The 13969-nt window shown below is 43.9% G+C and overlaps 1 pseudogene; it reads left to right on the top strand.

The window, feature by feature from the left end:
- The first annotated feature begins 1135 nt into the window (after positions 1 to 1135).
- The window catches only part of LOC123428543, a 29557-nt pseudogene continuing 16723 nt past the window's right edge, over positions 1136 to 13969 (top strand).

Raw genomic sequence — 13969 nt, 5'->3', positions numbered from 1 at the left:
GCGTTTCTTAATGCTTCCTGTTGTGCGATCTACAAGGGTACGTAGATCCAAATCTCCTCTCGTAGATGGAAATCACCATGATAGGTCTTCGTGTGCATAGGAAAATTTTGTTTCCCATGCAACGTTCCATAACAATAATTTCCATCATACCACACCCTCTTTGTATAGAACAATCTTATTTTCTGTAATAGGTCAGCATCAAACGAATTTACATGTGTCATTATTAGTTATTTCTTTTGATACGTCATATCTCAAAGAATCAGTCTTGTCAAACCATGTCAATTAATCTTACTAAGCTAACATGTCCCTCATTTCAGGCACAAGTTACTTTCCCATGTGGTTGCATTTGTGATCATCCACTAAACTGGAAAAGGAAATGAACTCAGGTTAATTTGCTTCCAAGAACTAGACATCGGTGGGTTTGAAGCAACTAAACATGAAGTTTATCTTGTGAAATTGTTAATCAGTTGGGCAACACTACTAAGAACGATTGCTTTCCACTACTCAATTCCTAAAAAGAAGGCCGAGGAGTTGGGCACATGTTAGAGCATCTACAACTGGACCTTGCAAATCCGACACCTCAAACTACTAAAGAGGTCAATGTCGATGATGCCAACAAGGGCAATGAAGCATGAACTATGTGTTCTTCTCTAGTTTGAACAATGTGTTGTTTGAGTGGATATATTATGATGTTCTATGGATTGAATTTTATATGTGTCATTTGTACAACATTTTATTAGTTTTATGGTTGCATATCTCTCAAATAGCACAAAAAAGAGAAGCAGGGGCGTGGCCTCGCCGCCCTAAAATAGGGCACATGTTGGAGAGGAGGTGCCCTATTATAGGGCAGCTCATAAAGCAGAGTTTTTTTGGTGCCCTAAAACGCTAAAACATGTGCCCTATACCCAAAAAACAGCCCTCCTAAAACAGGGCAACTATTAGATATGGTCTTACACATAACAAGCAGTTTTCATTTGTCAACAATGTAAAAATTGTATCTTGGAGACTAGAGAATTGCATCTTTTAGGCTACATCAAAATAGTATTTTTAGGCTAAAATTTTTAAAGTGCACGTTCGAGACTAGAAAAAATCCTAATATGTTTCCATGCCAAATGCAGGAAGGTAATCGGAAGACATGCTTAGCGACTTGCCTGGCCATGTTTTTCTCACCATTCTTGACCGGCTCAATGTTGGCGACGCTGCAAGAACCTGTGTCCTCTGTCGATGGTGGCAGTAGCTCCCTTCTATGCTCCCTCAAATTAAGAGAGACGTTTTGGATTTCCTCCCTGAGGGAACAACTACATGCTTCCAACGCGAAATTGTTCGAATCAATGGAGCTGCGGTTGAAGCAACAAAGAGCATCCAGTCACGCAGGGATTCCAGTCGAAACACCATCCACCTCATGTCCATGAAGTTCTTTTTCAGAGACAATGACACCATATCCATTATACATGTTGTTGATTAGATCATGGCTACCCACACGGTTGAGATAGCCCAATTCAAAATTTTGACGGAGGCGCATTACTCCCGCCGCGACGATGATGATCTGGTATACTATGGGAGTAATTTTATGTTGTTCTTTGAAGCTTCCCTGGGTGCATTTGGTGGTCTCACACGCCTCAAACTGCAGGATTTGAGATTTGGTAAATCACATCTGTAATGTTCTTCTCACCTACAAGCAACTAAAACACCTACACATGTTCAATTGCGACTCAGGGGTTTGGACCATGTGAAATATGAAAGCGTTCCTACTCTCCAAACAGGGAGAGACGTGTCGTTATATATTGATAGGGTCGAGAGACGTCTCGTGGCGTTACATGATTTGGTCGTTGAAACAACCGAAGGAAGATTACATCAGCGAGAGAAGATAGAAAGATAAACCCACTCTATCTCTAACTACATCAATGTGTAATACAAGGAATACAGCTATAACGTGACAACACAATGTTTAAAACTCCCCCGTAATCAAAACCGTGCTAGGCTGAGATTATGACGAAATTCTTCAAAACTTCTAGTAGGAAGTGCTTTTGCAAATCCATCTGCAAGCTGGTCTTTGGACGGGATAAATCTAATTTCAAGCTTTGTGTTTGCAAGTCTTTCCATGACAAAGTGAAAATTTATCTCAATGAGCTTAGTTCTTGCATGAAAAACTGGGTTAGCAAACAAGTAAGTGGCCCCAAGGTTATCACACCAAAGGCAAGGAGTTTGATCTTGTGATACTCCAAGATCTTTTAGCATGGCATGAACCCAAATGATTTCAGCTGTACCATTTGCCAATACTTTGTACTCTGCTTCAATGCTAGAGCTGGAAACAGTAGCTTGTTTCTTTGCACACCATGAAATATGGTTAGGTCCATGAAAGATGGCAAATTCCCCCATGGACCGTCTATCATCCAAGCAACCATCCCAATTCGCATAAAAAAAGGCGCTAACACGGGCAGAGGATGACATGTTGATAGTAAGACCCATATTGACTATATTCTTAACATACCTCAAGATACATTTAGCTATTGTCCAATGAGTTGTTGTAGGAGCATGCAATAATTGACAAACTTTATTAACTGCAAAGAAAATATCAAGCCGAGTGAGGGTAACATAGTGGAGTGCACCAACAATGCTCCTATTGCTAGTACTCTCATCCTCATTTAGAAGTCCTCCCTCTGTCAAGGAAAGTGTTTCTGTACTGGAAATGGGAGTTGGTGAGGGTTTGTAATCTTGCATGCCAACTCTACTAAGAATATTTGTCACATATTTTCCTTGGGATAAACGAATACCATGAGTAGTTTTCTGTACTTTAGTGCCTAGAAAATAGTGCAAATCTCCTAAACCTTTGAGAGCAAAATCTAATGTGAGATCATGTAGTAATCCGGTCAGTGCTTCACTAGAAGAGCTAGTGACAATGATATCAACAGCATATATGAGAACAAAATGGTAGTTCTAAGCTTGTTGTAGATGAACAGTGATGTGTAAAACTTTGATGGAACAAAACCAAGAGCCTGCAATTTCATACTTAACCGATAGTACCATGCTCTAGGGGCTTGCTTCAGTCCATATAGGGCTTTATCAAGCTTGCAGACATGGAACGGTGCATCTTTATCCTCAAACCCACGGGGTTGCTTCATGTAAACCTCTTCTTCCAGAACACCATGAAGAAACGCATTCTGCACGTCTAGCTGTCTTAGCGTCCGTCCCATGGAAACATCAGTAGAGAGCACAAGACGAATAGTTGCTGCTTTGACCACAGGACTAAAGGTGTCCTCATAGTCAATACCATATCGCTGCTTAAAACCTTTTGCAACTAGGCGAGCTTTGTAATGATCAGTAGTACCATCGGATTTTCTTTGAATGCGGTAAACCCATTTGCAGTCAATGAGATTGATACATGCACGACGAGTAACTAGATGCCATATCTTGTTGAGTTGCAATGCTAAAAATTCTTCCTCCATTGAGTGTTTCCAACGTATGTCACCAAGAGCAGCAGCAAGGGTTTTTGGTTCACAAGATTCTCCTGTCAAGAATGTAAGACCATATTTGGAAATAGTTTTGTAATTGATTCTATTTGTAAACCCTTTTTGTAACGTCGTACGTGGCGGTGCAGGAGGTGTTGCAGATTATGGCGCCACAGAAAATCCTTGCGAGGGTGATTCGAAGGGACCGTCGGCTCCTGAACCAGGAGCTGCATCAGGGGTCACACTAGGCGAGGACTCCTAGGCCTCGGGTTGGCATGCCCCGGGAAAGAGCGGTGTGGAGAATCCTGAGGCTGGCCATAGTGCGAGTAACTAATTAAGGTAGTATCATGTACTTGGGAATAGCAAATATGCTGATGTGGCAGACAATTAAAGAAGAGAGAGAGTTAGAGTAACATAGGTAGATACCGTAACATGTTAAATGCTATGCTACTATGTGTCATGCATGTCAATAAATGAAGTCATCTATGATACTAGTTTATGATACTACGCACTACGAAGGTAGTATCATACAATAGTATCATATGCATGATACTACTATATGATACTCCCCACTATGGCCAGCCCGATGGGGGGCTTGCTGACTGCACGGAGCCCGCTGCACCTGCCACGGCTGTTGCTAGCACCCATGGGGATCCCAAGGGCGATTGTGCAGCAGGAGACGGGGATCCCTAAGAGGATGCACCAGGAGAGTATGTGTACATGAAATACTGCATTGTAGCTCCATTTGCAACACAGTTTTTAGGTGCATTTTAGCTGGGAGAACCTGAAACAGCAAACTCACACACACAATTAGGAGGGTTAGGCAAAGATTGATCATTAAAATTATTTTCTTCCCCGTGTTCAAGACCAGAAAGATGTGAAGGTAAAAGTAGAGTTTCTTTTCTTAGGAGTGCACCGACATTGGGATGGAGTGTGGCAAAATGAAATTATGTCTCATCAAACACCACATCGTGAGAGAGATAAATGCAACCCGTGGAGACATCTAGGAACTTAACTCCTTTTGTTGGGCACTATAACCAAGAAATATTCATTATTTGGATCGAGACATAAGTTTTGGATTGTTGTAGGGATGAAGATTTGGCCAACATGCACACCTAAACACATGACGAGGGGTATAGTCTGGTTGGACGTGCATGAGGCGTTCAGTGGGAGTTTCATTCTTGATGACTCGACTGGGTAAAATATTGATGAGATGCACAACAGTAAGAAAAACTTCTTCACTGAATTTTAATGGCATGGATGCGACAGCAAGTAGGGCAAGACCTACTTCGACAATATGTCGGTGTTTGCGTTCTCCTGAGCCGTTTTGTTGGTGCCCATGAGGGAAGGAAACATGATGAGATATGCCCAACTTTTGGAAAAAAAAGGAGTTACGTGTTTCATATTCACCATCCCAATCAGACTTGATTGCTAGGATTTTGCTATGAAATTGTCTTTCAGCAAGTGCTTGAAATTTTTGGAAGAATTGAAACACATCACAACATTTCTTAAGAAGATATATCCAGGTATATTTGCTAAAATCATCAATGAAACTAACATAGTATGCATGTCTACCAACCGAAGTGGGAGCAAGACCTCATACATCAGAAAATATAAGTTGTAAAGGTTTGGTAGAAAACACTTGTTGAGACATGGTATGGTAGCTAATGACTTTTGGTTCTTTGGCAAGAATCACAAATTGTTTCAGAATTTTTCTCTCCAACAACTGAGAGTTTATTTATGCTAAGTACTTGCTTAACAACGGAAAAAGAAGGGTGGCCTAAACGAGCATGCCATCTTTATAATGAAAGTCTAATGACACTATACACTTGTTTATTGAATCTGCTAACTCTCGGAATTAATACTAAAAGTGCGTTATATCGACTAGAGGGGGGGGGGGTGAATAGGAGATTTTTAGAATTTCATCACTGAGGAAATTCCTTTTGAGGAAATTCCTCACTGATGACTAACTTACAGCGGAAACAGTAAAGGATCAGACGTGCAAACGTTCACACCAGTAGTTTTTCAGAATGAAAAATGTGAAAACACATCGCACAGTAAGCAGGCACGCAGAACACAGATGATGATTAACTATTGTGAAGAATTTGGGGTTGAGGAAATTCAGAGAAAGTCTTCAGCAAATTCTTCAAACAGTCACAGTGAAAGTCATCAACACATAATACAGAGAAAGTAAAGAGTTGAGGAATTAGAACCCGATTCTCAGAGACGACACTTGTTGATGACCCAGTTCCAACTGCTGTGACAGTTGTACATCTGGTTTGGAGCGGCTTGGTATTGAAACCAAAAGACACCCAGTCCCGGGACACACAGTCCCTACCGTATTTGCCTTGAGCTAAGGACACACAGTCCTCGCCCAACACTCGTGGTAAGTCTTCAGGGAAGACTTCCAAACCCTCACAAACTCGGTCACCCGGCGATCCACAATTGACTGCTGGATTGCTCTAGACCATGACGCCTAACCATCTGGAGGATGCACATTCCTCAAAGGTAAAAGGCTTCAGTCCCACACAAGAACAACTTCTTCAGTGATGCTCAATCACTAGGTTTGGTTTGTGGTTTCGATGGGTGGTGTATTTCCTCACTGATGAATTACTCTCGAAGGCTCTGAGGAATTTGGGTTGCTCTTATGACAAGTGTCAGTTTCTAACGGAGCAGCCAACCAGCTAGTGGTTGTGGGGGCGGCTATTTATAGCCTGGGAGCATCCCGACATGATTTGACACTAATGCCCTTAAATAATATGACCGTTGGAGTGGATAAGACCAGTGACTTGGCGTGGTTATCAAAACGGTCGGGACCCTCAACTGTGAGAGTCCTCATGTCACTCATATTCCTCACTTGAGGCTTTTGGTAGGATTTGGCTTGGGTTGAGCATCATGAGGAAATCCATTCCATAGTGTTACTTTGACCCCCTTTAACAGTACGGTGTTCCTATTCATCAAATGCGAAGAAAGTAAAACAGAAAACGTAAATCTTCACGCTTCAATTTCTTCAGAATGATTTTCTTCAGGAACCACCGGTCTTCTCAATGTCAGTGTCTTCACAAGGAATATCAATTTCATCGCAGATTCCTCGTGTTTCATTTCTTCAGCTTCAGACCAATTTCTTCAACTGAAGATATACATTTTTAGGGGTCGATATTCTTCAAATATCTCAAACTCCTCAATGACTTATAGATCCTGTGTACACTTATAAACACATTAGATACTTAACCTATAAGTCTTCAAACCACCAAAATCAGTAAGGGGCACTAGATGCACTTACAAATACGTAGAGTCCATCCACACATCTACCTCGGTAAAGGATTTGCTTCATGACCTGATCCTTGATTAAAAAGAAGAATGGGTGAAATTCTAGAAAAAAAATGATTGTCAAGAGCAATACTATGAACATATAGGAGATTTTGGATGAACTAGGAAAGTGATGAATATTTTTTAAGATGGATATGTTTATATGGGGAAGGAATAACAGAATGACCAATATTGCATATCTCCATACTTGTACCATCCGCATTGTGAACTTGATCATGCCCTTGGTATCTCTCATGCATTGTAACTTTCTCCAGCTCATGCGTGATGTGATCAGTTGCACGAGAGTCAACATACCAGTTGGTATCTACCCCATAGGATGTGTTGGTTACCGCAACAACCTTTTTTCTTCTGAGAGTTTTCCTCATAACGCAAGTTGCAATCTTTAGCTATATTATTAGTTTTCTTGCAAATCTCACACTTGCCTTCATATTCATCATACCCACAGAAGGTGTTGTTGTTGTAGTTCCTCTGGCCACCCCTATTGTTGTTGTAGAAGGGTTGACCACCTTGATAGTTGTTGTTGTGTTGGAGCCTCCGCCGCCGCCGTTGGGGAAGTGGCTGTTGGGGCACGTCGCATGTGAAACGAAAAAAATTCCTACGTGCACGCAATACCTATCCATGGTGATGATCATCTACGAGAGGGGGGAGTGAATCTACATACCCTTGTAAATCGCTAAGCGGAAGCGTATATAACACGGTTGATGTAGTGGAACATCTTCCCGATCCAAATCGCAGCCCGTCCCGCGATCTCATCACGATCCATCCCGCGACCCCATCACGGTCCATCCCGATCTAGTGCCCAACAGACGACACCTCCGCATTCAACACACGCATAGCTCGATGACGATCCCCGCCTTCTTGATCCAGCAAGAGGGGAAACTAGGTAGATGAGTTCTCCAGCATGGAAGCATGGTGGTGGTGGTGGTGAACTAATCCAGCAGGGCTTCACCTAAGCACCGCCGAACTAGACTAGAGGAGAAACAGATCTAGAGAGAAGTAGAGGGAGCACGTGGCAATTAGGGTTAGCCCTCACCTCTAAAACCTCTAGTATATATAGGAGGGTTGGAGGGGAGGAGGAAGCCTCAAATCCTCAAGGTTTGGCCGAAATTGGAGGTGGAGGAGTCCTAATCCAATCCTACAAGGAGTAGGATTCCTCCTCTCCACTTGGAAACCCTTTCCACCTTTTCCACCTTTGGGTTTCTTTCCTTCCCACCTCCAATCTGCCTTGGGCTTTAGTGGAGGCTTAGGCCAGCCCACTAAGGGCTGGTACACATCCTCCCACATCCCATGAGACCCTTTGGGGTGGGTGGACCCACCTGGTGGACCCCCGGAACCCATTCGTCACTCCCCGTACACTATTGGAAATGTCGAAACTTGTAAATCATGGAGATGCACATTGATGATTTATATCATGGAGATCTCCCCCTGAATCTTGTAAATCATGCATACATATAACATATCATATGAAGAAAATGAAGATGCATGATGGCAAATGGTATCTGACGAATTCCAGCATCCGTGCATTAAAACTTGAGGAATAAGCATGCGAAGAAAAACGTTCAAAAGCGCCAGAGTACCATCAGGCTTAAGTTACAACTCATTACATAAAAACTTCAGAAGAGCCAAGAGTTTGTAACTTAAATATAGTTCATAGGCCCCAAAAATAAATCCCGTTTGAAGACTAACTCTCAAGTTTCTCCCCGTTTGTCATCAAGTGACAAAAAGGGACAAACTGAGGACTAACACCCGTGAAGACTTCATTTCTTGGCGGTTGATGAAGATCCTTGGCGCTTCTTGGGTGTAGTCTTCTTCCTTGGGCATGTTGCGGTGTCGAGTTGTTCCTCATCAGACTCGGCGGTGCGGAATGAAGAGAAGGAGCTGTCTTCAAGGTCTGGCACTGGAATGGGCCTGAACTTCTTCTTGGGAGGCCATGACCAGTCAAAGTCCTGCTCAAAGTTCATTTCTTCAAGGTCAGTTTGGGTCTTCAGATGTGCAAGTGTAGCCCAGGTGCGATCGAAAACCTCATGCAGATAGTGATGATTAATCTTCACAGAGTTCTGGGTTTCAGTGAGGGTTTTCAAAATGGCACCAAACTGGCGTTTGACCCATTTGTGGTTGTGATCCACCTTCTAATGAAGACTGAGGAGAAGCTCTCTAGTGTTTAGCACGCGAGGAGGAACTGGGCTTGGTGGACGAGTCTCAGTATCGTCCCATGAAGAATATGCATCTGGCTCTTTGAACTGGCCATCAAGGGGCCTGCTGCCTTCGTCAATCACAGACTTTCCTTTTCCCTCAATGGGCTTGAAAGTCTTCTTGTTGACCCGGATAGGAGGCATATAACCAACATGGTTCTGGAAATCAGCGTGGAAGTTGATGCCTGTCCTTGTCCTGAGGAATCTCATGATCCATGGTGCATAAATCTTGTGACCATAGGGGCACATTGCATTGTCAGCCAAAGTCCTCAAGAAGAAATCATGGATATTCATAGGAATACCGTGAATGATGTTGAAGAGGATATTCTTCATGAGGCCGACAACATCTTCTTCATCGTCATGGCTTTTGATTGGCGCGAGCACACTGCAGAGAATGAGGTAGACAGACCGGGGTGTGTACTTGAGCTCATGGACGAGGAATGTGGTTCTTGAGGGTTTTCCTGCAGCCAACGGCTTCATGAGGACTTCCATCATTCCATTTGGCAGCTCACGCTCACCATAAAGCTTCACTGCCCCGTCTGAGGGAATTGGTACGGGTAGTTCTCTGAGGAGTTCAGAAGCAGGAGCCTTGTAGTGAGTGTTTTGGGTCATCCAGTCGAACACCCAAGTGTTGATGTCATCAGCATTGCCAGAGATGTGCAGAGTTGCATAGAATTGAAGAATAAGCTCAATATTCCAATCTGATATGTCTGAGCACATAGAGAGCAAACCTGCATCGTGGAGTACACTGAGGACTGGTTCCATGCAGGGTATTTCTTCAAGCTCATCATGAGGAATGTGCCTGTGCTGGAATATCTTGTTGCGTCCACAGAGCACTGAAGCATAGTAGTTCATCTGAGTCCTTGTCCAAAACTTCAGATGCCTCATGTGAGGCTTGTCATATGGGTTCTCTCCGATGAAATACATGCGTTCCTCAAAGAAATTTTCTTTCTGAAACTTTGGACGCTTGGAGAAGGGCTGGCGCTGAACAGGCTTGATATTGTGCTGAGGAATGGGAGGGGAAACAACCAGGGCAGTCTCTAGGTTGAGTACAATGAAGTCATTGTCAGGGGCGGGAACATTTTCTTCAGCAGTTTCCTCACGTTGAGGAATTTCATCGGCCGGTACTTCTTGCTCTGGCTGAGCTTCAGGCTGAGGAATTTCTGCTTCTTTCTCAGCATGAGGAGTTTGGTCAGCTTGTTCAGAATGAGGAGTGTGCTCAGAATGTGCATTTCCCTCAGCTTGTTCTTCTTCAGCTGGCTTTGTTGCAGAAGCAGATTCATCAGCTGCTGCAGCTGAAGCTTGAGCAGTTTCTGTCTGAGGAACATGAGGTGGAGGACTGTCATCAATCTGGATTTCCTCATCAGTATGTTCCTCAGAGGCGACATCCTTCATTTCCTCATCTGCCCTTGTAGTTTGGTCACCAATGACGACCATTTCATATGAAGGTGCAACATTTAGAGGCACCGGGTCCAGAGGGGCAGATTCTTCAGTTTCCTTGAGGCGCTTTGCCTCTATCTTTTCTTCTGCTGAAGAAGCTCTTCTCTTCTTTGCTTCCTTCTCAGCAGCTCTTGTCTTCTTCGCGTCTGATGCAGACGGGATTATCTTCTTCACGTTTGATGCTTTTGGTGAAGGTGTTCTTTCTGCAGATTCTTCAGCTGGTAGTGAGGAACCAGCTGGAACAGAGTCATCAGCCTGCTTTGAGGAAGCAGCTGGATCAGGAGCAGTTGCATCAGGGGTTGCAGTTTCATCAGTAGCGGTCTCGGTAATGATTTCTTCAATGGCCGGCTCATCAGCACGACGCTCTTGGTGTTGTTCCTCGGCTTGAGGAATTTCCTCCTCATCAGGAGATGCATATTCTGGCTGCTCAACCAGGGGCTGAGGAGTTGGTACTGGTGGTGGGTGTCGTTTGTTGTAGTCATCAACAACACTATTGGCTAGCTTGATGAAATTGCGCTTGATGCTTTTGCGGTCTGACAGTTTGTCACACTTGTCAGTCAAGACTTGCAGCTCTGCCTGGGTTGACACCAGTGCTTCAGGCGTCAGCTTGAGGAGATTTTGCCTGAGGAATTTCTCCTTTTTGGCCTTTGCAATCTTTGTGTGCTTGGCCTTCTGTTCCTTCCACTTGGCTTCGTTTATGAAGGTGGCCACCATGTGGCTGATGCCAGGAGGAAGTTTCAAATCATCAATGGGTGTGTTTTGGTCCTCATGCCATATATTGATGTAGTCGAGGAGGACCTTGGGGTCCATGGCCAGAGGAATAGCACTACCTGATGCTTGTGCTACCCGTTCTTGCTTGTTCCTGATGATGGCTTCCAGGGTTTCATCATCATAATCATCACTTCCCTCTAATGCAGACGGGACTGTGATGATTTTGCTGGGGCTGGGCAGAGGTGCAGGTTGAGCAGTTGTCAAAGTCTTCACAAGGGGTGTTGAAGACTTTGTCTCCGAGCTAGTTGCAGCTGGGAGTGAGGAGCTGGAGCTGGCTATCGTAGGCTTCACGACATTCTTCTGTACTGGCTTTGGAGGTGGAGCTGAGGATTTTGGTGTAGATGAGATGGGTGCTGAGGGTTTTGGCGCTGATGGTTTTGGTGTTGACGGTTTTGGAGCTGAGGGTTTTGGAGCTGAGGGTTTTGGAGCTGAGGGTTTCGTGACAGAAGCCTGTGCAGACTTCTCTTGAGGCTTTGGAGCCTTTGGCTTTGTTGGCGCAGACTGCTTTTGAGGAATCTCTGAGCCTAAAGTTTCTGCTGCTGAGGAATGAGCAGCACCGGAGGCAGCAGCTGAGGATTCATTAAATTTCTTCACTGCAGCTTCTGCTTGCTTCTTGAGCTTGGCTAGATGCCTTTCTTTTTCATCTGGGTAGTCATCAAGTGTCATAAGGCTTGAGGGATGTGCTACTTGATGATTCTCAAGTGGGGCCCTTCTGCCAGGAGGCTTCAAAGCGAATTTCTTCGCATATTTTGGAGTCACAAACCTGTACTCCTTCCATTCCTTCGCCCATCTGCGTTCAATCTTCTGCAGCCTAATCTTTCTCTTGGACATTGTCTCATGTTCTTCATCAGGCGTACAATAGTCCAAGTATATGTCATCAGGAATATCAGCAGCTGTGTTCTGCTCCAGCTTCTTTCCTCCCTTCTGTTTCCTTTCTTCCTCCATTTTCTTCAGACGAGGAATTTGCTGAGGATTTTGAACTCTTGAGGATTCTGATGAGCCCTGAAGAGTTTCTTCCAGAAACGCTGCAAATGAGTTAATGTGATGAGAACCGAGAGATTCATCAGCTGACATGTGTGTACCTGTGAACAGAGTATAGTTGCGAGGAATTTGGAGAGGTCATATGCGTTCTCAGATTTGAAGAAAAAGAAAAAGTTTGACAGTTTGAGGAATATAACCCGTGGTTGAGGAATTTGTCTAAGCATACTGTTCTTGGGTTCCAGAGTTGTACAGATCCGAAAATTTGCACAATTGAGAAATCTCGTGAAAATCTTAGATGCTTAGCTAGTTCATCAGTGATTGCGGTGATAGGTAGTGTTTGAGGAATCATGTGCGCATCGTATCTTGAGGAAAAACAGATTTCACATGGGAGAGGTAAAATTTCAGATCTAATCTGCTGTAAAAATGGGGTATATTTACCCTAGAAGGTGCGAGCGAAGAACACAGAAGGTGGTGTTGGAGAGGCTCTTCGGTCGAGTGTCCAATGCACCCTAACTTGGCAGCAGAGGACGTCTACGGCGGCGGCGGACGTAGATGGTCCGACTCCGGCGTGATCCTGGCGACGAAAAGGTCGAGGGAGTGAAGCTCTTCCTCACCGGCGACAAGACTACCAGCGGTGGCGCTAGGGTTCGGTGGGGTGTGCTGTGGCAGGAGAGCGATGAGGCGAAGAAGATGATACTGAGGGGGATAAGGACATATTTATAGCCCGAAAGTTACTGTTTGGCACCAAAGTTTCAGACCGAATAGCCCTTGCCTCTACGTCTCCGCAGGACACGTGTAGCTCCCGTACGATGCGGTGGAGATAGTGGAGATCGTGGTTATCCGATCGTGGGAAGTGGGGTTTCAGTTACTGTTCTTTTAAAGAAAACAATTTTTGAAGATTTGAGGATTTTCGTTACAAAATCATCAGCTGACAAGGATGCATTGAGGATTTTGAACAAACTTTCAAGTAGAACGCATATGAAGAATTGAATAGACTGGATAAGTATAGCATAGAGGGAAAGTGGGGTCCGATCACATTCACTTTGCAGAAACATCAACTTGAAGAATTAGCAATAAGTGAATGCTGTTGAGGACTAGAAATCACAGTCTATCTAGGCAAATGAAAGTCATCAAGTGTTTTTGAAGATTTTGTAATAGATCATCACAATGAAGAACAACTGTTTTGAAGAAAAATGAATTGTGAGGAAATTGATCATTTGAAGAAAATCAACTTGAGGAATTTCACATTGGGCGGTGGCGTTACCCACCATATAAGAATGTTGATTACAGACGCCGCGTACAATTGTCGTAGGGCCCTGAGAATCAATTTCTTCGTTAATTTCTTCACATTCAGAGTGACTTTCTTCATCGGTTGAAGAAAATCATTTCATCATGTGTTGCACATCTAAGTCATCAACTTTGCATAAGTGTTAGGATGTGTGCATGTTTTTACAAAACATTTGAAGACTCTAAGATATTAAGCTCACACCACAACTTGCAAAACCTTTTCTCATCCAAGGGCTTAGTGAAGATATCAGCCAGTTGATCATCAGTCTTCACATGGTCGATGAGGATATTGCCCTTGAGGACATGGTCCCGAAGAAAATGACGATGAATCTGGATGTGCTTGGTCTTCGAGTGCTGCACTGGGTTGTAGGCAATCTTGATAGCACTCTCATTGTCACAGTAGAGAGGCACATTCTTCATGTTGATGACGTAGTCCTTGAGGGTTTGCTTCATCCATAGTAATTGAGCACAGCAAGAACCAGCAGCAATGTACTCAGCTTCGGCAGTGGAGAGTGGTAC

This window comes from Hordeum vulgare, chromosome 2H (genome assembly GCF_904849725.1).
Source record: "Hordeum vulgare subsp. vulgare chromosome 2H, MorexV3_pseudomolecules_assembly, whole genome shotgun sequence".
Taxonomy (NCBI): Eukaryota; Viridiplantae; Streptophyta; class Magnoliopsida; order Poales; family Poaceae; genus Hordeum; species Hordeum vulgare.
Note: the sequence above shows the minus strand (reverse complement) of the source record. Positions and strands in the feature narration are given on the sequence as shown.